Source organism: Pelobates fuscus, chromosome 5 (assembly GCF_036172605.1).
Source record: "Pelobates fuscus isolate aPelFus1 chromosome 5, aPelFus1.pri, whole genome shotgun sequence".
NCBI classification, from domain to species: Eukaryota; Metazoa; Chordata; class Amphibia; order Anura; family Pelobatidae; genus Pelobates; species Pelobates fuscus.
This window is the reverse complement of record NC_086321.1, coordinates 97,056,658-97,082,205: the sequence shown is the minus strand read 5'-3', so window position 1 is coordinate 97,082,205 and position 25,548 is coordinate 97,056,658.

The following is a 25,548-nucleotide window of genomic DNA, read 5'->3' as shown; positions in this document are numbered from 1 at the left end:
GGGTGCATGCATTTTTCATATATATATATATATATATTAAAAAGACAGGATAACACTTAACATGCATATTAAACTAGGTAAGTTACTTTTTTATTATTATTTTAACAGCTTTATTATGTATCAGAGTTGTCCTGTCTGTAGTACCTTGAGTGTCCATTTAAAATGACACTGTTGGGACTATAACCATATTATCCCATTGAATTGTTTATAGTGCCAAGAATCCCATGATACTGTCCCTCCATTTTTGAGCAGTTTAACACACAATAAGGGTCCCTGGCCTCCCATAGCTCCACCCCCCACTATGTATAGCTAAGGCAGAGATAATACACTGACTTCTCTCCATACCAATGTATACCTGCAGTAGACTGTGATAGATTGAATGTGGTCAGCTTACACTCTCAGCTAATCACAGTTGCCCGTTGCATCGTCATTAACCCAAGCAGCAAAGAGAGGATGGGTTGCTAGGGACTCTCGCTTAGCTTTAAAACATTAAAACAGTTTAATGCTGAATGGCAGGACAGCGCCAAGGACTTCAAACACTATAACCACTTCAATTAGATGAAACAGTTATGGAGCCTTTAAGGCTGCATAGGGGAAGTGACATATGAATAATTCTAGAAATGGCATCCATTATGGATTAATCCATTGCTGGTCCTCCATTTACTTGTTTTTTGAGCTTACTTAAGATTGCGAACCTGAATATTCTGTCAAAGTATGTGGAAGAGAAACAAAACAGTATTTTTAGCAGTCAACATACTTCCAGAGGTTATCTTTGCATTTGAGTCTGTAGAACAAGCCTCAGGAACACAGTGTACTTGCTGAAGATGTAAAAGGGTTATTTAAACATATTGTCCCTTGTTAGGGCAGAAAAAAACGTCATGTTACTTTGGTTACAACGTTCAGAACTTTTCTTTTTCCAGACAATCGTTATCATAAACTTTTGGCAAATTTAAATAGTTCTATTTGCTTAGTCATTAGTTAGCCACTTTGTAGAGCATTTAGTGTCATTACCTCAGCAAACTTTGTACCTGTCCTTGTTTCTTATCAAGAAAACATACAATTGTGTGAAATAGAGTAGGTACAGTACATTTAGCATACTGACAAGAGACTATTTACACACCCTGTGCTATAGGAACAAGATGTACATATTGAATGTAATATTTAGGGCACTAACACAGTCAATACATAAAGACGATATTTGAGATAACACTGTGTAATTTTTCTATCATCATCATCATCATCATCATCATCATATAGGTCTAGAAACATATTTAAAAAAATGTTTTTATTGTAGTAGCCCCAGATGTATTTTTGTTTGTTTGTTTGTTTTAATCAAGAAACCCACCCCATAACATGCACGTCTATTGTATTCTCCGCAATATAATGGCAATGAGGCTAGCCCAAGATGGCTGAGCACTCCAGGAGTCCCCCTTCTCTTCCAGCCCAGCCGTGTGCCTGGATATTTAATTTCATCAGGATTTAGGATATTTGGCGCCGTAAAACGACCATTGTAGCCAGACATGGTACGGGGTACATATGTGACGTCACATCGCGGCATGCTGATAACACAGGACCCTCAATATTGGAACCCAGAAGGGACCGAGATTCGGGAACTGCAGGTCTCAGGGAGTGTAGGGTTTCCCTGATGTTGTGGATGTCCCAGAACCGACATTCTGTGCGGCATCCAAAGTCATCGCCGTCCTCAAAGGCCTCCCACAGTAAGCCCGGGCCATTATAATCCTCTTCCCCCGGCAGATAGTGGTTAGTCATCCAGGGGTTGCGTTGGGTGGCGTACCACTTTAGTGCCCGGTAAGCTGCATCCAGCCACAACTCCTTCCAAATTAAATCCCAGAGTTCTATCACCCATTCATCCAAGGGTTGCTCCCTTAGGAAAGGGGAGCACAGGGCCACGAGTACCTGGAACCGCTGCTCGTCACTGGGAATGCTCTCTCCTCGCCGCTGCCAGGGCCGGATTAACATGGGGGCTGATGGAGCTGCAGCTCCAGGCCCAAGCCCATGAAATAGGCCCATTTAAAAAAATTTATTTTTTAATTTGTACTTTTTTTTTTTTTTTACACACTACTCTTAGGTTTGCCACCTGACTGGTATTTTACTGGCACAGCTGGTATTTGAGGCTGCCTGACCGTGCCGGTATTGCAGTAATAACGGCAATACAAATCGGTATTTTTCTCAGTATAAACGGAGATTACTCTGCAATACCATCAACGGCCAGTAGGGGTCACTGTGTGTGAAGAGAGGCAGGAATAGGAAGTTACAGCGTGTCCCTGCCTCTCTCTACTACTCACTGATAGTGATGTCGCGAACACAAATTTTTCGGTCCGCGAACGCGAACTGGAACTTCCGCAAACGTTCGCGAACTGGGCGAACCGCCATTGACTTCAATGGGCAGGCGGATTTTAAAACCCACAGGGACTCTTTCTGGCCACAAAAGTGATGGAAAAGTTGTTTCAAGGGGACTAACACCTGGACTGTGGCATGCCGGAGGGGGATCCATGGCAAAACTCCCATGGAAAATTACACAGTTGCAGAGTCTGGTTTTAATACATAAAGGGCAGAAATCACCTAACATTCCTAAATCACAATGGATATGGATTGACACCTGACATATGACATATTGACACCTTGACATATGGATTGACACCTGTCCTCAGAGACCCTGATACACACTGACACAGAGCACAATAGGGACTATTCCCCCTACATAGGGTCACTTGGCAGATATGGATTGACACCTATCCTAAGGATCCCTGATACACTCTGACACAGAGCAGAATAGGGACTGTACCTCGTACATAGGGTCACTTGGCAGATATGGATTGACACCTGTCCTCAGAGACCATGATACACACTGACAAAGAGCAGAATAGAGACTGTTCCCCCTACATTGGGTCACTTGGCAGATATGGATTGACACCTATCCTAAGGATCCCTGATACACACTGACACAGAGCAGAATAGGGACTGTACCTCCTACATAGGGTCACTTGGCAGATATGGATTGACACCTATCCTAAGGATCCCTGATACACACTGACACAGAGCAGAATAGGGACTGTTCCTCCTACATAGGCTCACTTGGCAGATATGGATTTACACCTATCCTAAGGATCCCTGATACACACTGACACAGAGCAGAATAGAGACTGTTCCCCCTACATAGGGTCACTTGGCAGATATGGATTGACACCTATCCTAAGGATCCCTTATACACTGACACAGAGCAGAATAGAGACTGTCCCCCCTACATAGGGTCACTTGGCAGGTATGGATTGACACCTGTCCTCAGAGACCATGATACACACAGATACAGAGCTGAATGGAGACTGTTACCCCTACATAGGGTCACTTGGCAGATATGGATTGACACCTGTCCTCAGAGACCATGATGCACACTGACACAGAGTGGAATAGGGACTATTCCCCCTACATAGGGTCACTTGGCAGATATGGATTGACACGTGTCCTCAGAGACCATGAAACACACTGACACAGAGCAGAATGGAGACTTTTCCCCCTACATAGGGTCACTTGGCAGATATGGATTGACACCTGTCCTCAGAGCCCCTGATACACACTGACACAGAGCAGAATAGGGACTGTTCCTCCTACATAGGGTCACTTGGCAGATATGGATTGACACCTATCCTCAGAGACCATGATACACACTGACAAAGAGCAGAATAGAGACTGTTACCCCTACATAGGGTCACTTGGCAGATATGGATTGACACCTGTCCTCAGAGACCATGAAACACACTGACACAGAGCAGAATAGAGACTGTTCCCCCTACATAGGGTCACTTGGCAGATATTGATTGACACCTATCCTAAGGATCCCTGATACACGCTGACACAGAGCAGAATAGAGACTGTTCCCCTACATAGGGTCACGTCACTTGGCAGATATGGATTGACACCTATCCTAAGGATCCCTGATACACACTGACACAGAGCAGAATAGAGACTGTTCCCCCTACATAGGGTCACTTGGCAGATATGGATTGACACCTGTCCTCAAAGCCCCTAATACACCCTGACACAGAGCAGAATATAGACTGTTCCCCCTACATAGGGTCACTTGGCAGATATGGATTGACACCTGTCCTCAAAGCCCCTGATACACACTGACACAGAGCAGAATAGAGACTGTCCCCCCTACATAGGGTCACTTGGCAGATATGGATTGACACCTGTCCTCAGAGACCATGATATACAATGACACAGAGCAGAATAGAGACTGTTCCCCTACATAGGGTCACGTCACTTGGAAGATATGGATTGACACCTATCCTAAGGATCCCTGATACACACTGACACAGAGCAGAATAGAGACTGTTCCCCCTACATAGGGTCACTTGGCAGATATGGATTGACACCTGTCCTCAAAGCCCCTAATACACACTGACACAGAGCAGAATATAGACTGTTCCCCCTACATAGGGTCACTTGGCAGATATGGATTGACACCTGTCCTCAAAGCCCCTGATACACACTGCCACAGAGCAGAATAGAGACTGTTCCCCCTACATAGGGTCACTTGGCAGATATGGATTGACACCTGTCCTCAGAGACCATGATACACAATGACACAGAGCAGAATAGAGACTGTTCCCCTACATAGGGTCACGTCACTTGGCAGATATGGATTGACACCTATCCTAAGGATCCCTGATACACACTGACACAGAGCAGAATAGAGACTGTTCCCCCTACATAGGGTCACTTGGCAGATATGGATTGACACCTGTCCTCAAAGCCCCTAATACACACTGACACAGAGCAGAATATAGACTGTTCCCCCTACATAGGGTCACTTGGCAGATATGGATTGACACCTGTCCTCAAAGCCCCTGATACACACTGCCACAGAGCAGAATAGAGACTGTTCCCCCTACATAGGGTCACTTGGCAGATATGGATTGACACCTGTCCTCAGAGACCATGATACACAATGACACAGAGCAGAATATAAACTGTTCCCCCTATATAGGGTCACTTGGCAGATATGGATTGACACCTGTCCTCAGAGACCATGATACACAATGACACAGAGCAGAATAGAAACTGTTCCCCCTATATAGGGTCACTTGGCAGATATGGATTGACACCTGTCCTCAGAGACCATGATACACACTGCCACAGAGCAGAATAGAGACTGTTCCCCCTACATAGGGTCACTTGGCAGATATGGATTGACACCTGTCCTCAGAGACCATGATACACAATGACACAGAGCAGAATAGAGACTGTTCCCTCTACATAAGGTCACTTGGCAGATATGGATTGACACCTATCCTAAGGATCCCTGATACACTCTGACACAGAGCAGAATAGAGACTGTTCCCCCTACATAGGGTCACTTGGCAGATATGGATTGACACCTATCCTAAGGATCCCTGATACACACTGACACAGAGCAGAATAGAGACTGTTCCCCCTACATAGGGTCACTTGGCAGATATGGATTGACACCTGTCCTCAGAGACCATGAAACACACTGACACAGAGCAGAATAGAGACTGTTCCCCCTACATAGGGTCACTTGGCAGATATTGATTGACACCTATCCTAAGGATCCCTGATACACGCTGACACAGAACAGAATAGAGACTGTTCCCCTACATAGGGTCACGTCACTTGGCAGATATGGATTGACACCTATCCTAAGGATCCCTGATACACACTGACACAGAACAGAATAGAGACTGTTCCCCCTACATAGGGTCACTTGGCAGATATGGATTGACACCTGTCCTCAAAGCCCCTAATACACCCTGACACAGAGCAGAATATAGACTGTTCCCCCTACATAGGGTCACTTGGCAGATATGGATTGACACCTGTCCTCAAAGCCCCTGATACACACTGACACAGAGCAGAATAGAGACTGTTCCCCCTACATAGGGTCACTTGGCAGATATGGATTGACACCTATCCTAAGGATCCCTGATACACACTGACACAGAGCAGAATAGAGACTGTTCCCCCTACATAGGGTCACTTGGCAGATATGGATTGACACCTGTCCTCAAAGCCCCTAATACACACTGACACAGAGCAGAATATAGACTGTTCCCCCTACATAGGGTCACTTGGCAGATATGGATTGACACCTGTCCTCAAAGCCCCTGATACACACTGCCACAGAGCAGAATAGAGACTGTTCCCCCTACATAGGGTCACTTGGCAGATATGGATTGACACCTGTCCTCAGAGACCATGATACACAATGACACAGAGCAGAATATAAACTGTTCCCCCTATATAGGGTCACTTGGCAGATATGGATTGACACCTGTCCTCAGAGACCATGATACACATTGACACAGAGCAAAATAGGGACTATTCCCCCTACATAAGGTCACTTGGCAGATATGGATTGACACCTATCCTAAGGATCCCTGATACACTCTGACACAGAGCAGAATAGAGACTGTTCCCCCTACATACGGTCACTTGGCAGATATGGATTGACACCTATCCTAAGGATCCCTGATACACACTGACACAGAGCAGAATAGAGACTGTTCCCCCTACATAGGGTCACTTGGCAGATATGGATTGACACCTGTCCTCAAAGCCCCTAATACACACTGACACAGAGCAGAATATAGACTGTTCCCCCTACATAGGGTCACTTGGCAGATATGGATTGACACCTGTCCTCAAAGCCCCTGATACACACTGACACAGAGCAGAATAGAGACTGTTCCCCCTACATAGGGTCACTTGGCAGATATGGATTGACACCTGTCCTCAGAGACCATGACACACACTGCCACAGAGCAGAATAGAGACTGTTCCCCCTACATAGGGTCACTTGGCAGATATGGATTGACACCTGTCCTCAGAGACCATGATACACAATGACACAGAGCAGAATAGAAACTGTTCCCCCTATATAGGGTCACTTGGCAGATATGGATTGACACCTGTCCTCAGAGACCATGATACACACTGCCACAGAGCAGAATAGAGACTGTTCCCCCTACATAGGGTCACTTGGCAGATATGGATTGACACCTGTCCTCAGAGACCATGATACACAATGACACAGAGCAGAATAGAGACTGTTCCCTCTACATAAGGTCACTTGGCAGATATGGATTGACACCTATCCTAAAGATCCCTTATACACTGATACAGCAGAATAGGGACTGTTCCTCCTACATAGGATCACTTGGCAGATATGGATTGACACCTATCCTAAGGATCCCTGATACACACTGACACAGAGCAGAATAGAGACTGTTGCCCCTACATAGGGTCACTTGGCAGATATGGATTGACACCTATCCTAAGGATCCCTTATACACTGACACAGAGCAGAATAGAGACTGTTCCCCCTACATAGGGTCACTTGGCAGATATGGATTGACACCTGTCCTCAGAGACCATGATACACACTGACACAGAGCAGAATGGAGACTGTTACCCCTACATAGGGTCACTTGGCAGATATGGATTGACACCTGTCCTCAGAGACCATGATGCACACTGACACAGAGTGGAATAGGGACTATTCCCCCTACATAGGGTCACTTGGCAGATATGGATTGACACGTGTCCTCAGAGACCATGAAACACACTGACACAGAGCAGAATGGAGACTGTTCCCCCTACATAGGGTCACTTGGCAGATATGGATTGACACCTGTCCTCAGAGCCCCTGATACACACTGACACAGAGCAGAATAGGGACTGTCCCCCCTACATAGGGTCACTTGGCAGATATGGATTGACACCTGTCCTCAGAGCCCCTGATACACACTGACACAGAGCAGAATAGAGACTGTTCCCCTTACATAGGGTCACTTGGCAGATATGGATTGACACCTATCCTAAGGATCCCTGATACACACTGACACAGAGCAGAATAGGGACTGTTCCTCCTACATAGGGTCACTTGGCAGATATGGATTGACACCTATCCTAAGGATCCCTGATACACACTGACACAGAGCAGAATAGAGACTGTTCCCCCTACATAGGGTCACTTGGCAGATATGGATTGACACCTATCCTCAGAGACCATGATACACACGGACACAGAGCAGAATAGAGACTTTTCCCCCTACATAGGGTCACTTGGCATATATGGATTGACACCTGTCCTCAGAGCCCCTGATACACACTGACACAGAGCAGAATAGAGACTGTTCCCCTACATAGGGTCACTTGGCAGATATGGATTGACACCTATCCTAAGGATCCCTGATACACACTGACACAGAGCAGAATAGGGACTGTTCCTGCTACATAGGGTCACTTGGCAGATATGGATTGACACCTATCCTAAGGATCCCTGATACACACTGACACAGAGCAGAATAGAGACTGTTCCCCCTACATATGGTCACTTGACAGGTATGGATTGACACATGTCCTCAGAGACCATGATACACACTGCCACAGAGCAGAATAGAGACTGTTCCCCCTACATAGGGTCACTTGGCAGATATGGATTGACACCTGTCCTCAGAGACCATGATACACACTGCCACAGAGCAGAATAGAGACTGTTCCCCCTACATAGGGTCACTTGGCAGATATGGATTGACACCTGTCCTCAGAGACCATGATACACACTGACACAGAGCAGAATAGGGACTGTTCCCCCTATATGACACCATCCATATCCATTGTGATTTAGGAATGTTAGGTGATTTCTGCCCTTTATGGATTAACACCAGACACTACATCAACTGTGTAATTTTCCATGGGAGTTTTGCCATGGATCCCCCTCCGGCATGCCACAGTCCAGGTGTTAGTCCCCTTGAAACAACTTTTCCATCACTATTGTGGCCAGAAAGAGAGTCCCTGTGGGTTTCAAAATTTGCCTGCCCATTGAAGTCAATTGCGGTTCGCCCGGTTCGCGAACGTTTGCGGAAGCTCGCGTCTGCCGTTCGCGAACCGAAATGTTGTGTTCGCGACATCACTATTCACCTTAGAGGATTAGGGTCAGGAATACAAACATGTATTCCTGACCCTATGGTGCTAAGCCCACCATTTAGGTGGCCTGCCACCCTTATAAAAGTTTAAAACTCACCTTATTTCCAGCGCCACGCAGGTCTGTCGGCGCTGGCTCCGCCTCCTTTGTGACATCAAAATCGTAGATTTTTTGCCAATCCAATGCATTCCCATGAATCAATGCATCTCTATGAGGAAAAATCAGTGTCTCCATGCAGACCGTGGAGATGCTAAACGGCAGAGCTGCTTACTGTGCAGCCCTGAGCCAGGAAGCCCATCCAGTGACCATCTAAGGAGTGGCCACTTGGAGGTGTCCCTAGGGGCAATGTAAACACTGCCTTTTCTTTGAAAAGGCAGTGTCTACATGAAAATGCCTGAAGGGAGCTATTATACTCACCAGAACAACTACATTAAGCTGTAGTTGTTCTGGTGACTATAGTGTCCCTTTAAGCACATCCAAATTAACCCTTACCATTCTTTAATTAATCACATGATCCCTATTGGGTCATTATTCCATTGATTCACTACACACATAGAATTCGTTAGCCACATTTTGACAATTAAATAATGAGTATTAATTGACAATATTTTTACAGGGAATAATGAATCACCAGTTGTGTATTATGTCTTCTTAAGGTCTGCTTCCCAAATCTAGAGGCCTTCAGGAGACATGAAACACATTGGCATCATGAAGGACTGAGTCCAGAGGTCTGCATTGTATTATGATTTTTTTATTATTTGTTTTTTTGATACTCTTTGTCAGCCTTGATTGACCAAACCCTAATAGTAGGGTTTAGAATTAAAATAGATATAAAACAATGGATAACAGACCAACATTACATGTCAGGGCTAATGTTGCATGTGATATTCCTTACAGAGATCCCAGCAGTATCACATTGCCATTGCATCTGGTTGTTTACATGTATCCCGCCAGGACTTTCTTGCACTATTATTGTGTTTTACTTCAAACAGTGTCATTCCTTTGTTATTCCTTTCTAATTGCCAAACAGTCTGGGCCCCACCTCAGCCACTGCTTAACCTCTCGACCTAAATTCCAAATCATCATAACTTTCTATAAAACCACTATTATACCTGAATCACTTTTCCCTGCAAACCATTGGTTTCTTTAATGTTTGATCTTGGTTACCCTTACATAGACTTCTCTTACAGATCACTATTAAAACACTACGATATAGAGGGGCGGGGCCTGACAGTGGAACAGAGAGGAAGCTAAACACATTAGCTCCTGCGAACCACGGCCAAAAAGCCGAATTTAAAGCCAAAAAAGCGACCAATCAGGTCAGAACGGTCACCCACCGTGCAGTGACACTGGGGGGTACATGTGGATACCAAATAAGCGGCATATCAAATCCCGTTCATTCGTCACAAAGGTGAGGCCTACCTGGATGACAGGCATTGGAGAGACAGCCGCTCCCTTTATGCCACGACCGTCAAGCTTCAAGCCATGAGCCCCAGTTCCCCCCCCTCTGGACCGGTGGGGGTCATCCCGGTCTAATCCCGCAAGATACCCTTGCAAAGCGGTGGGAAAGCGACCGCTACAACAAGCCCGGCACTTCCCGCCAAACAGCCTCCTAAAATGGCGGATACAGCCCACACAGCCTGTGCACAACTTGCCTGTCTGGAAACCGAACAGCGACTAAATACAATATTTACCTCATTCTGGCAGCAATTGGAAGCCAGAATGCAGCTACGGGCGCACATACCATTGACTACCATTGAGCCATGCAGCCCGCCACGAGGTACCCAGCGGAGAGAAACGGGTGCTCCTCCTACCTTTACGCCTGCGGCAACCAAGCATCAGCGGGGAGGCCCCTCAGGATCACACCCTAGCTGCAGGGGATCCAACCGCAGACCGAGACCCAGGGCCTGGAAGACACCGCGGAGAAAACCTGCACGACACCCTCATCAACTCCGGATGGGTAAAACTAGCCCGACCCGACAGACCAATCTGAGGGATGAGACCCAGAAAGACGTCCGCATCAATACGGCAAACCCGGCACTGCCCCGACCCAAGGCAGCTGAAACCAGCACTACACACGGCCAGCCGGCTGTTAAACTCACCGACCACCACGCCGTCGCAAATCATAGGAGCTGTGAGCTCACACACGCCGAGAAGAAACACCAAGCACAGGCAAGGCATTGGCTGACTCCACAGAGACTAAGACCTAATGCAAGGCAGGACGCTTACGGTACCAATATGCCTCAATTGAATATCCGCAACCATTTTGACTGTTGACTCTTAAGTTTTCTCTTTTTAATTTACTTAATGTTGGCTAGCACGGGGGATCACAAGGGGGGTCTCACTCATTGGTCGCTTACCTTACAAATGTTGTTGAAGCGTGCTAGAATCACTGCTTTCCCAGCCTACCTACCAACAAATGTATCTACGTAGCATTATGTCAGATGCAGATTTAAGTTTGAATAGCATAACGTTAAAGAGATGGATAAAACAGAAAACATGTGCAAGATGTATACTTTTATGTTATTTTACGAGCAGTGTAGTGAACTAGACGTGTAAAGCATACCACTAGCTGACACTCTGTCACCAATCGACTAACCATATACATCAGTATAACTATAACCGTTATGACTTTTCTCTATGCTAGTATGTCTCAGCTAACACTCACTCTGACAGAATAACTGTTTAGTTAAGCTTGAAAACCTTAAAAAAAAAAAAAAAAAATTGTGTGAACTACCATGCCACTGCATGATCTATGTGAATCGTGAGATACGCTGTTGTGGCGTCTGTTGATACGTCTGTAACCTCCCGCACAACAAAAATAAAGAATATTAAAAAAAAACGACGATATACAGTTAGGGAAAAAAGTATTTTATCCCCTGCTGATTTTGAACGAAATAAGTATTTGACCCCTTAGTACTTGGTGGCAAAACCCTTGTTGGCAATCTCAAAGGCAGTGGCGTAGCTGGGGGGGGGGGGCAGAGGGGGCCATGGCCCCCCTACATCATGCTGTGCCCCCCCTTGGGCCCCCCAAATGCCGGCAACCTGCTGGCCATGGGCTTAAATTATATTCCCGAGGGCTGTGACAGCCCGAGGGAATGCAGGAGAGAGGAGCTCAGCTGGAACAGTGCTGGGGCTGTCTGTGGCCGGAGATAGCACTGACATGCTCTCCGGCACAGGCCCCGCCCCCAAACGAAGCCCCGCCTCCCGCACACAAGCCCTGCCCCCACCGTTAAGCAGCAGCCCATGCTGCTGCTGGAAAGCATGGAAGATGGCTGACCCCCAGCAACAGCCTCCAGTGACAGGTAGGCTTAATGTGCTTGTGTGTCTGTCTGTCTGCTAGTGAGGAAGCTTGTGTGTATGTATGGACTCAGCAGTGTGTGTGTTTGTGGACTCAAAAGTCTGTGTGTGTGTGTCTGTGTGTGTATGGACTCAGCAGTCTGTCTGTGTCTGTGTGTGTATGCACTCAGCAGCAGAGGCGGCTCTCTAATTAGGCGGTTTAGGCGTCCGCCTAAGGCCTCGCGCTGGCTGGGGCCTCGCGGCTGCCTAAACCGCCTGTGGGCAGACCTGACACCAGGAGGGGGCCCGGCGGCTTGCCCGGTATGCCGCCGGGTTCGAGGCCCCTCCTGGCTGCCCGGCCAGCCACCGCAGACACCGGTCTGCAGCACCGCAGTGAGCAGAGCTGCAGACCATGTGTCTTGCGAAAACCGGCCAATCAGAGCGTTGCCGCGGGTTACCACGGCAACGCTCTGAAGGTCTCACGAGATGACATGGTCTGCAGCTCTGCGGAGCTGCAGACTGGGAGCAGTGGCCACCGGACCACCAGGGAGCCCACTGGACCACCAGGGACTAAAGGTAGGCTTTCTCACCCCCCCACCACACTCAGCCTCCCTACCACCCTCAGCCAGCCTCACCACCCTCCCCACCACCCTCGGCCTCACCACCCTCCCCACCACCCTCAGCCTCATCACCCTCCCTACCACCCTCAGCCCCACCACCCTCCCCACCACTCGCCTCACCACCCTCAGCCTCCCTACCACCTTCAGCCTCACCACCCTCCCCACCACCCTCAGCCTCACCACCCCCACCACCCTCAGCACCCCACCACCCTCAGCCTCAGCACCCCCTACCTCCCCCCACCACCCTCAGCCTCAGCACCCCCACCACCCTCAGCCTCCTCACCCTCCCCAATACCCTCAGCACCCCCACCACCCTCACCCTCACCACCCTCCCCACCACCCTAAGCCTCAGCACCCTCAGCCTCACCACCCCCCACCACCCTCAGCATCACCCTCCCTCACCACCCTCAGCATCACCACCTCACCACCCTCAGCATCACCACCTCACCACCCTCAGCATAACCCCCCTGTCACCATCCTCAGCATCACCCCCCCACCCCAACCACCCGCAGCATCACCCCCCCACCATCCTCAGCATCACCCCCCACCATCCTCAGCATCACCCCTCACCACCCTCAGCCTCACCCCCCACCCCCTCACCACCCTCAGCCTCACCCCCTCACCACCCTCACCATCAACCCACCTCCTTCTCACATCAACCCCCTCCTTCTCACATCACCCCCTCCTTCTCAAATCACCCCCTCCTTCTCAAATCACCCCCTCCTTCTCACATCACCCCCTCCTTCTCACATCACCCCCTCACTTTCACATCACCCCCCTCCTCACTCTCACATCAACCCCCCTCACTCTCACATCAACCCCCCTCTCTCTCACATCAACCCCCCTCACTCTCACATCAACCCCCCTCACTCTCACATCAAGCCCCCCTCACTCTCACATCAAGCCCCCCTCACTCTCACATCAAGCCCCCCTCACTCTCACATCAAGCCCCCCTCACTCTCACATCAAGCCCCCCTCACTCTCACATCAAGCCCCCCTCACTCTCACATCAAGCCCCCCTCACTCTCACATCAAGCCCCCTTCACTCTCACATCACCCCCCCTCACTCTCACATCACCCCCGCTCTCCTTCTCACATCACCCCCGCTCTCCTTCTCACATCACCCCCGCTCTCCTTCTCACATCACCCCCGCTCTCCTTCTCACATCACCCCCGCTCTCCCTCTCACCATCACCCCCCTTTCCCTCTCACCATCACCCGCCATACACACAACACACTTCAGTCTCAGACAAAAACGCAACCATGCTCACAGAGACATACATTCTCACATACAAGGATACTCTCTGTCAGGCACATACACAGGCAAACTGTGCATCAATGTGTATATGTGACACTTTTTTGTTAGTGGGGCCTCATGTTTGAGTTTCGCCTAAGGCCTCATAAAGTCTAGAGCCGCCTCTGCTCAGCAGTCTGCGTGTCTGTGTGTGTATGGACTCATCAGTCTGTCTGTGTTTGTGTGTGTGTGTATGGACTCAGCAGTCTGTGTGTCTGTGTGTGTGTGTGTGTGTGTGGACTCAGCAGTCTATGTGTGTGTTTGACCTCGGCAGTCTGTGTGTGTGTGTGTGTGTGTGGACTCAGCAGTAAATTTGTGTGTATGGACTCAGCAGTCTGTGTGTGTGTATGGACTCAGCAGTCTGTGTATGTGTGTGTGTATGGACTTAGCAGTCTGTGTATGTGTGTGTGTATGGACTCAGCAGTGTGTATCTGTGTGTGTGTGTGTATGGACACAGCAGTGTGTGTGTGTGTGTGTGTGTGTGTGTGTGTGTGTGTGTGGACTCAGCAGTCTGTATCTGTGTATGGACTCAGCAGTCTGTGTGTGTGTATGGACTCAGCAGTCTGTGTGTGTGTATGGACTCAGCAGTCTGTGTGTGTCTGTATCTAGGACTCAGCAGTCTGTGTGTGTATGGACTCAGCACTCTGTGTGTGTGTGTATGGACTCAGCAGTCTGTATGTCTGTGTGTGTGTGTGTTGGACTCAGCAGTCTGTATGTCTGTGTGTGTGTGTGTTGGACTCAGCAGTCTGTGTGTAAGTGTATAAATCAGCCTGTGTGCATTCAGAAATCTGTGTGTGTGTGTGTATTCATAAGTTTCTCGGTGTTCGTATTTGTGTACTGTGTGTATGTACTCAGCAGTCTATCAATAATTACAATCTTTATTCCTGTGAGTTATGTAGGAAGGGCCCCAGTGCACTGCTTTGCCCGGGGGCCCTTAACACAGTTAAGATGGTACTGCTTGTGTGTGTCAGTGAGCTTCTATTTATTGAACATGTGTGTGTCCCTGAACTTCTTTGTAGTGAGTCTTGTGTTTATACAAGTGAGTTTGTCTGTAGTAAGCCTGTGTGCGAGTCAGAGAGTTTTTTGTCTGTCAGTGAGCCTATTTGCGCATGTCAGTGAGCTTGTGTGCTCACTGTGGTACCACAAGGTGGTATTTTGTGTTTCTTCCATTTGCAAAAAATCGCACCAACTGTTGTCACCTTCTCACCAAACTGCTTGGCGATGGTCTTGTAGCCCATTCCAGCCTTGTGTAGGTCTACAATCTTGTCCCTGACATCCTTGGAGAGCTTTTTGGTCTTGGCCGATTTTGGAATCTGATTGAATGCTTCTACGGACAAGTGTCTTTTATACAGGTAATGAGCTGAGATTAGGAGCACTCCCTTTAAGAGAGTTCTCCTAATCTCAACTCGTTACCTATATAAAGACACCTGCTAGACATAAATCTTGTTGATTGATAGGGGATCAAATACTTATTTCGATCATTGTCATGCAAATCAATTTATAACTTCTTTGACATGTTTTTCAGTTTTTTTTTTGTTTTTTTTTTTGTTATTCTGTCTCTCACTGTTAAAATGCACCTACCATTAAAATTACAGACTGATCATTTGTTTTAACCCCTTAAGGACACGTGACATGTGATGATTCCCTTTTATTCCAGAAGTTTGGTCCTTAAGGGGTTAAAGGGCAAACCTTCAAAATCAGCAGGGGTTCAACATATATTCCTCACTGTTGGACACTTTGTCAGTAATCAGACTTGACTTAGATTGAATGAACACTGCTCTGAGATCAAGATCAATTGATACCAGACATCGGCACTGATTACCAGTTTCTTTCCTTTTTTGTTCTCTCAAAATTGTTTTGTTTGATTTGCATGTAAAACAAAGAAAGCATTGAAATAAATAATGGCTTTCCCCTACCAGATGCTGTTGGTTGTGGCACCATTAAGGAAATCTACCATTGCTGGATTAACATAGGGTCTAATGAAGCTTCAGTTAAAGGCCCATTGAAGAGGTCTGTAAATAATAAAAAAAAAAAAACATAATCATAATTGTATTAATTGTTTTTAATGCTATTCAGATGCTCTTTCTCTATAATGTAAATGCTGTTCAAAGGATTTAAGATATCTGAATAAACTTTTAAAATATATATTTAAATATAAAAACAATATCATATAGAAAATAAATCTGAATATCAACACTTATCAACAAAATGTATTTTTTTTTTCATAATATTATTTAAAAATGTATCCAAAAATATTAATTTGAAAAGCTGATCTAACAATATTAAATAGGGGCCGAAGGCTTCTGTCTTTCCAACAGTATGACATGTCCCAAAAACAATGTGGCATGTATACACAGTTTGAATCTCAGCATCACGTTATATGGAATTCCATAATGTCCAAATTGTAAGGATATGCAAAGAATCACACTCATTCTTGTGGCAGCATTTGATCTATTCTGTCAATCTAATTTTATTTGAAGTGTTACTTTCAAGGCAATAAAATAACTAACAGCTATGGGTGGCCTTATGTACATTGCAGTATACATCTGATGCTACAAACTGTGAGTTCAACCGTGCTATTTTCATTGCAGAATGTGGGGGACCACCAAACAGGCAAGAGAATTGTGATCTAGGTTTCAAATGTTCTGGTAACATGGACGAGATGAAACATCAAATCCTCACCTTATGAAAGAAATGAACTTATTCCTGTAGTTGCAATTAATTGTAACATGCATCTAAAAAAGATGTATACATTGTGGTGATTTTTACTTTGCTATGTTTTTTAGAGCTTGAAAATTACACATTTTTTTTATTTTAATTGGTAGGTTGAGCAGTATAAACAGAAAGATTGGCATTAGCCAACATATATGTACATATACACAAACATTAAAAGATATTATCACTTGTATGGCATATGAACACTAGGTGGCAATACAGTGTAACAAATTGTACCTATTGGTACATGATGGCACAATTTTTAGGGTTTTACATTTATGCACACATTTAATAAAATTGTAAAATAACATTGTCAGAATTGATCAGTTATATAACCAATACACCATGTATTGTTATATAACCAAGATCCATTTATTGGACGGTCAATAAATGGATCTTTTTCCATAAGCTGTATAATCTTTGGGATGTTCTGTGGTTAAAATTAATGGATCACTATAGTGTCAGGAAAACAAACACTGTCATCCTTGGGGGACCCTCACCCTCAGGGTCCCCCTCTCGTGGCGCTGAAGGGGTTAAAACTCCTTCAGCCACTTACCTTAATCCAGCTCTAATCCAGAGCTCACCGGGAGGTGAAAGATCCCTTTTTCAGCTTTCAAGCCTTTCACTGAGTACGAGAAGGGGATCAACGAGTTTTTAATGGACTTTGAGAGGCAATGTGCGCTTCACCAAATCCCCAGCGAGGAATGGCCCATTATCTTGTCCAGGAAACTAGCGGGGCGAGCCTTGGAAGCATTCCGGACACTAACCACAGAGGAGGTGGCACAATATGCGGTAGTCAAAGATACTTTGCTGAGAAGATACGCTGTAACGCCTGACACGTATCGCAGGCAATTCTGTAACACAAGGAAACACATGGGCAACCAGAATACGGAGAGCTGCTACACACTGGATTAATGGGTGTCAGGCAGTCACAGCCACAGAAATCCTTGAGTTGTTTTTATTAGAACACTTCTACGAGGGACTAGATCCAAGAGGCAAAGAATGGCTAAAAGACAGGCGGCCAAGTACCCTCAATGAAGCCGCCAAACTGGTCGATGAACATCATGATTCTCGGCTACAAGAGTTTGCAAACCCCCGAATGGTGGTTCGTACAGAAAGTAGAGACAATTACCGACCAACAGAACGAAAATAATTTTGAACGCCTCTTACCAGCAGGGCCCACACGATACCTGCGACCACCCAACACCAACCAGCAAGACCGCACACTACCTACCTATTTCAAATGCAAACAACCAGGGCACCTCATAGCCAATTGCCCTCTCAACAACGGCTACTCTTCCAGAAGCTACAACTCTACCTCGTCCGGACCTCCTCGACCAGCCCAGGCATTTTGTGTGGACAGAGAGATCCCTATAGAAGAATACTTGGGACCCCTACATGAAGCCAACCCAGTGTATGCAGCTGCCGACAACCGCTAGCACCACAGACAAGAGGGATGGTTGGAGGGTCGCACCGCTCAGGGACTAAGGGACACAGGCACTACCATCACCCTAGTCCAGGGTCGCCTAATCCCCGAGCATAAACGTTCAGAAAACACCGTGGCCGTCCGAGTGGCTGGGGGGATGTATACAAACTACCTACTGCTAAGGTGCATTTGGATTGGGGAGCGGGGAAAGGAGTTGTGAATATGGGGATAATGGATGATCTGCCATCTGAGGTACCGTTGGGCAATGACCTGGGTCTGATGACTTCAGCCTATGCCCCTTTGTACAACACTGAGGCTCACCATGTGACCACCCAGTCACATGCAAGGACACAGCAAGACCCTTCACCAGTGCGGGAGACTCAGGTAAGACTATCCCCGACTGTGGCCAATCCCCAACCCCCTGTTCCCTGGGATACCCCCGCAGGGTTTCTGACTGAGACTAAAACTGACCCGACCCTCCAAAAATATAGAGAAAGGGCAGACACTGGGGCTGGGGGATTAGACCATGAGACATTTGTGTGGGAACAAGGCAGGTTGTACAGACATACTGAGAAGAAGGACCACCGTAGGCGCCAGCTAGTCATCTTCCATACAGACAAGAGATCCTCCGGGTGGGCCACGACATTCCCTTAGATGGCCACCTAGCCATGACCCGTACCCTCCACCGCATCACCCACGCCTTCTTCTGGCCGGGGGTGCATGTGGACGTAAGGACATACTATAATACCTGAGATGTGTGTCAACGGGTAGGGAGGAGGCGAGACCTGGTGGGTAGGGAGGAGGGGAGACCTAAGACGCACCTGGTGAATATGCCCATTATAGAGGAGCCATTCAGCCGGGTCACCATCAATTTAGTGGGGCCCCTAGCCACCCCTAGTCCATCCAGAAGATATATATATTTTTACCGTGGTGGACTATGCGACTCGCTATCCTGATGCAGTGGCCCTATCTAACATCCAAGCAGACACCATAGCTAATGTGTTAGTTCAGGTGTTCTCTCGGGTGGGATTCCCTAGGGAAATCCTATCCGACTCAGTGTTTCTGCTCCTCACTGCTCCCTCACGTGCGCCGACTGAAGTAAAGCCGGGCGCCGGAATATGACATCATATTCAGGCACCCTGCATCACTAACCGCGTGAGAGAGCAGTGAGGAGTAGGAAGGACCCCACGGAGATGCCCGACATCGGCTCCATAAGTAAGGATCAATAAAGAAAAGTATGTGTGTGTAAGTGTGTGAGTGTGTCTGTCTGTCTGTCTGTGAGTGTGTGTCTGCCTGTCTGTCTGTCTGTCAGTGAGTATGTGTGTGTCTGCCAGTGTGTGTGTGTTTGCCTGTGTGTCTGTATGTGTGTGTCTGTCTGCCAGTGAGTGTGTGTGTGTCTGTCAATGAGTATGTGTGTCTGTCAGTGATTATGTGTGTGTGTGTGTGTGTCTGTCAGTGTGTGTGTGTCTGTCAGTGAGTGTGTGTGTGTCTGTCAGTGAGTGTGTGTGTGTCTGTCAATGAGTGTGTGTGTGTCTGTCAGTGAGTGTGTGTGTCTGTCAGTGAGTGTGTGTGTGTGTCAGTGAGTGTGTGTGTGTGTGTGTGTCAGTGAGTATGTGTGTGTGTGTCAGTGAGTATGTGTGTGTGTCAGTGAGTATGTGTGTGTGTCAGTGAGTGTGTGTGTGCATGTCAGTGAGTGTGTGTGTGTGTGTCAGTGAGTGTGTGTGTGTCTGTCAGTGAGTGTGTGTGTGTCTGTCAGTGAGTGTGTGTGTGTCTGTCAGTGAGTGTGTGTGTCTGTCAGTGAGTGTGTGTGTCTGTCAGTGAGTGTGTGTGTGTCTGTCAGTGAGTGTGTGTCTGTCAGTGAGTGTGTGTGTGTGTGTGTCTGTCAGTGAGTGTGTGTGTGTCTGTCAGTGAGTGTGTGTGTGTGTCTGTCAGTGAGTGTGTATGTGTGTCTGACAGTGAGTGTGTGTGTGTCTGTCTGACAGTGAGTGTGTGTCTGTCTGTCTGTCAGTATGTGTGTGTCTGTCTGTCTGTCAGTATGTGTGTGTCTGTCTGTCAGTATGTGTGTGTCTGTCTGTCAGTATGTGTGTGTCTGTCAGCAGGTATGTGTGTGTCTGTCAGTGAGTATGTGTGTATGTGTGTGTGTGTCTGTCAGCAGGTATGTGTGTGTCTGTCAGTGAGTATGTGGGTGTGTCTGTATGAGTGTGTGTCTGTGTGAGTATGTGTGTGTCTGTGTGTGTGTTTCTGTCAGTGAGTGAGTGTTTCTGTAGGTGAGTGTGTGTGTCTGCATGTGTGTGTCTGTCAGTGAATATGTGTGTGTCAGCGGGAGGATCAGATTTGGCATAGGGTGGTAGAGGGGGTGCTGTGGTTTAGTAGAGGGGTTTGGGATTTAGTAGAGGTTGGTGCTGTGGTTGAGTAGAGGGGGTTGCTGGTTTTTATTTTATACTGTACATTTTAAAATAAACCTACGTTTCTATGAAAATTTAAGGTATTTTTCTTTTTGCGGCCCACATAAACTTAAACCTAGTTTATGTGGCCCGATCCAGACTTTGAGTTGACATGCTTACTGTAAAGTAATACTTCCTGAACTTATTTTTAAACCTTTGAACTTCTAATCTAACATTATGTCCTCTTGTTGTGGATCTTATTTGTAGATCTCCTGGCTTATGATCTTCGGCTTGACTCTTGACCTTGTACCTGTGCTGCCAGCCCTGGCGATTGGACCCCTGACACCATGTCCTGCCTGCTTCTTTCAGGTTTCTTTGCTATCTCTGTAAATAAAGGCACCAGTGCCCTCATAGATCTTAAGTTCCTGTATCACTCTTAGGCACATGGGAAGGTTGTGTTAGCAGCAATGGGGTTACCGTTCCACTGCAACTGAGTTCCTCTCCAAACAAACCAACCAGTAAGTTGTCTCAAGAGGTATACACTGATCAGCCACAACATAAAAACCATTGACAGGTGAAATTAATAACATTGCTTATATATCATTATAATGGCACCTGTCAAATGGTGGGATATATTAGGTAGCAAGTGAACAGTCATTTTTTGAATATTATGTAATGCATGTTGTGAGCAAAGGCTATCCATCAATCTAAACACACAGTAGAGCTACTGTAGTGCAAATTGCTGAAAAACATAATTGCTGGCCATAATAGAAAGGTGTCAGCTGTTTGCTGCACATGGGGCTGCATAGCCACCGACTGGTCAGAGTACCCATAATGACCCCTGTCCATTGCCGAAAGCGCCTTCAATGGTGATGTGAGTGTCAGGACTGGACCAGAAGAAGAAGGTTACCTAATTTGATGAATCACATTTTCTTTTAGATTAGGTGGATGGCTGGCTGCATGTCAGGATTATAGTTGATCCAGCACGCAGAATTGTATCATATTCTTGAACTACGGATAATGTCTTACTGGACGTTAGAATAGCCGGACTACTATTCTAGAGAGTGAGCAGGACATCAACTCACTAAGCTACATAAATAAGGATATAAGGCAAGGACATCAGAATGTAATTCTGATTAGATAAGTGTGGGTGGATAATAGCAAAAAGAGGAAAGATGATCAAGACTGAAGGAGTTTAAGTGTCAGAAGGCTAAATAGAAGATGTAGAAACCAGCTACCTGGGATACCACAAACACATGGCAACCATGAGGAAGAGGCAAGGAGGACATCCAAGTACCTCCAGAGAGTCAAACAGGTCCTGAAGTCCCAATTCAATGTCAAGAACAAGATCCAGTGTTGCCCTCACCTTAAAGGGACACTATAGACACCAGAACAACTACAGCACAATGTAGTTGTTCTGGTGAGTATAATAGTTCCCTTCAGGCTTTTTTCATGCAAACACTGGCTTTTCAGAGAAAAGACAGTGTTTACATTGCCTCTAGGGACACCTCCAAGTGGCCACTCCTTAGATAGCCACTGGAGGTGCTTCCTGGGTCAGTGCTGCCGAAAAAGCAACCCTGACGTTCAGCGTCTCCACGCTCTGCATTTTGATGATGTCACACAGGGGACGGAGCGAGCGTCAGCAGACCCGCATGGCGCTGGAAATAAGGTGAGTTTTTTTTTACTTTTATAGGGGAGCTAAGGGGGGGCAAGCCACCTAAATGGTGGGTTAAACACTATAGTTTGTGTTCCTGACCCTATAGTGTTCCTTTAAGGGAATAGCTTTTGTATTTAAATGAAGCTTATCATCTACTTCTACATCATTTTGCTTGAATTTCTGCTTACCTGAGTCCCACACCATTTATGATCATTTGGAGCACTGAAAGTTTGATCAGACTAAATATTGCTTGTTGCTTGTGAGTGTATTTGGTATATTTTTATTTGTGTAACAGTGCCTACTGTGTTACACTATATGTTCTCTCTTTTCTTTTTATGGTACTATATGTGTATGGACCGTATATACTGAGGAGCTCTATCATACTCATATAGACATATTCAAAGTAAGTAAAAACCAAAGAAAAACAAGTTACCTGTGCTCTCTCCTTAATCCCTATGTATTTTTAAACAAATTGAGATTTTTTTAGTTACCTCCAATGGCCATGAGAGGATGAGCCCACCTGCCAACGTCAAGACAGACCACCCTAGGTCTATATCCAATATATAGATATAGAAATGTGTTGCACATGAATCACTATCATGTATAGTGATATAGGTGTATGTTTCACATAAACCAGCATTTACCCTTAAATATTGGCTTCTATCCAGTAGAGATTAGCTATAATAGCGTAAAGAAAACCGAGACAGAGAAGGAGTTCTTGAAAAGAAATTCTCTAAGCTAGTCCCTGGTTCTCCTGTAACACCTTCGAGGGTGTTCTGTGCTAAGCCTAACTAGTGCGGTTGTTCGTCTGCCTAAACCCCCATTGCCGTGCTATCTAGGAAAGAGCACACAGTGTGAACTGAAAATGGGTCTAAATACCCATAGTGAAATAAAGGTGTCCCTTAGTGAAAAGAAGAGTGAGTCTATGGTCTTTTTGTATAACTCACTGATATATATATATATATATATATACACAAATAAAAGCATAAGACCCTAAAATGTGTAAAACCCATGCACAGTACTCTGAATCTCAGAGGACTCCTCTTTATTATCATACCCATCGCCATTGTGCATACAGATATCTAAAAGCATCTGTAGAAAATTAGCTAGAGAAACAATTATTTATTAACGATCACAAAATTAATAGAGTATAAAATGAAGTGAGATGAGGCAAAACATTTTATCTGTTTGCTGAATAATTGGAGTCTTGTTAATGTGATACAGTCAATTAAAAGGATTATGTGAAAAATAGTTTTGCTATTTATTTATTGTAAAAGTGCTATTCAATGATTGAGCCGCATGTTTCCAACCCATGCAGTACACAATACATCTCCTAGATGGCACTCATACAGCAGTAATACGTATACTTACATTATACTTACTGTCTCAGTTAAGAAATCTATTTTTTTAATTACATAAAAGAAACTTAGTACATGTTTTATATTTTAATATGTTTAAAATCACACTATTGCATCACATTCTCCTACTGAGAAAAAAAACAGATAAATGTAATTTTCCCTTCAAACTCTAATAATGATTGATACGCCATTAATGATATGATTGTAATTATATTCACACGTTTATGATGTTTTCATCAATATTTTTGGCATTTTCAATTCAAAACGTGTCCTAGCAGTCAAGCTTAAGCAATCACAACCACTGCAGATGTGATTTATAGCCACAGTAGCAAATATTCACTTTATGAAATTCAACAGCCAAAAGGACCTGATAAACTACTTACAACACGTTTAACAAGTGTCAAAAATATCAACCTTAGCAATGGTTCAATGCAAGAGAAAAACAAACATGCATCTAAAATGGCTTTGTGTAGGAGGGTTTTTTATCTGTAGCTCTGAGATGCGCATGATGCCCGATTATCAGTTGAGCTATCAATAACTTTTTGTTTGTTAACCTAGTAATCTAAGGTAATGTTTTTTGAGACTGTGTGATTAATGACAGCAATGTATGCTAACCTCTTCCTGAGGTTAGAACGTTCCCAGACATCCTCTACAGAGAGGGGTTTAAATCCTTCAGGATGGTATGAAACTTGTCTGCTCACACCAGAGAGTCCGGAGTATCAGTTTATTTCTCTTTAAAACATAAAACAAAGTAAAGGCCACATTGTCTTGTGCATTTTCCTATGCTTGATAATCTAAACCAAAGTTGGAGCTTATGGCAAGCTCCCCTTACTTTGTCAAGATGATGGAACATGTCTTAAAACAGAAAAGGAGAGAAAAACTGTCCATAAAGAGAAAACCTGATATAAGGATGTTGGTATCCAAAAAGAGAAATATTGGGTAGGTATAGTATCCTGTAGAGGTAAATAACGAGTGTATGGTGATATATATATAGGTCTATATGTATATATCAATCTTTAATGGGGTAAATGTAGGTAAGGGGGTGGCACTATGTTGATATAATTAAAACCACATAGTACCAAACAATTGCAAAATTGACAATACAAAACAAAATCGAAAATAACACGTAAAACCACCCTGTCCTATGTTCCTGGGCCAGTCCAAGATTGTGGACATTGGCAATAGGGAGGGAAGGGCGGGTAAAGGGAGGGGGGGAGGGGAGAGGAAATGGGTAAACGAGACTAGGTTAAGCAGAATATGCCGTGTCTAGAAGAGATAAAAACTCATTTCAGTTTTCCAGTGTACTAGTTAGCGTATTGTGGTAGTGGCCACTAGAGGTCGCTTGTGAGTTGCTTATGAGATTACTTCATTCACACAATAGTGTCAACTTGGGTGTATATACAAATAGAGGCTTTAAGTAGTATCAATGAACCAGAGTGGTTTATGGCACGTCTGCCACTATAGTTTGGAGCCTAATACTGTCTTAACAGCCAACATAGAAAATGAAGTACATACGATATGAACTCATGGTTTTCTCTAAGTGTGCTAATGACGTTCTATAATAGTTGACCACTAGGGGTCGCTAGAGAGTTAGCTTTAGAGTTTATGCGCTTACTTCATTAATGAGATAATAACTGATGTGGGTATCTAGACTAATGACGATATGACCTGGTATCCAACAGACTGGATTGGGGTCTACCAAGTCCGTCGCTAGGATCCTAAGTCTAATCGTGTCTTAATACCCGACATCGATACAATGAAGTCAGTGCTCTAAATCCTGTGAGTTAACTTCATTGATGCAATTGTATCCAGTGTGGGTGTGTACACAGTTCACGGTATGGCCTG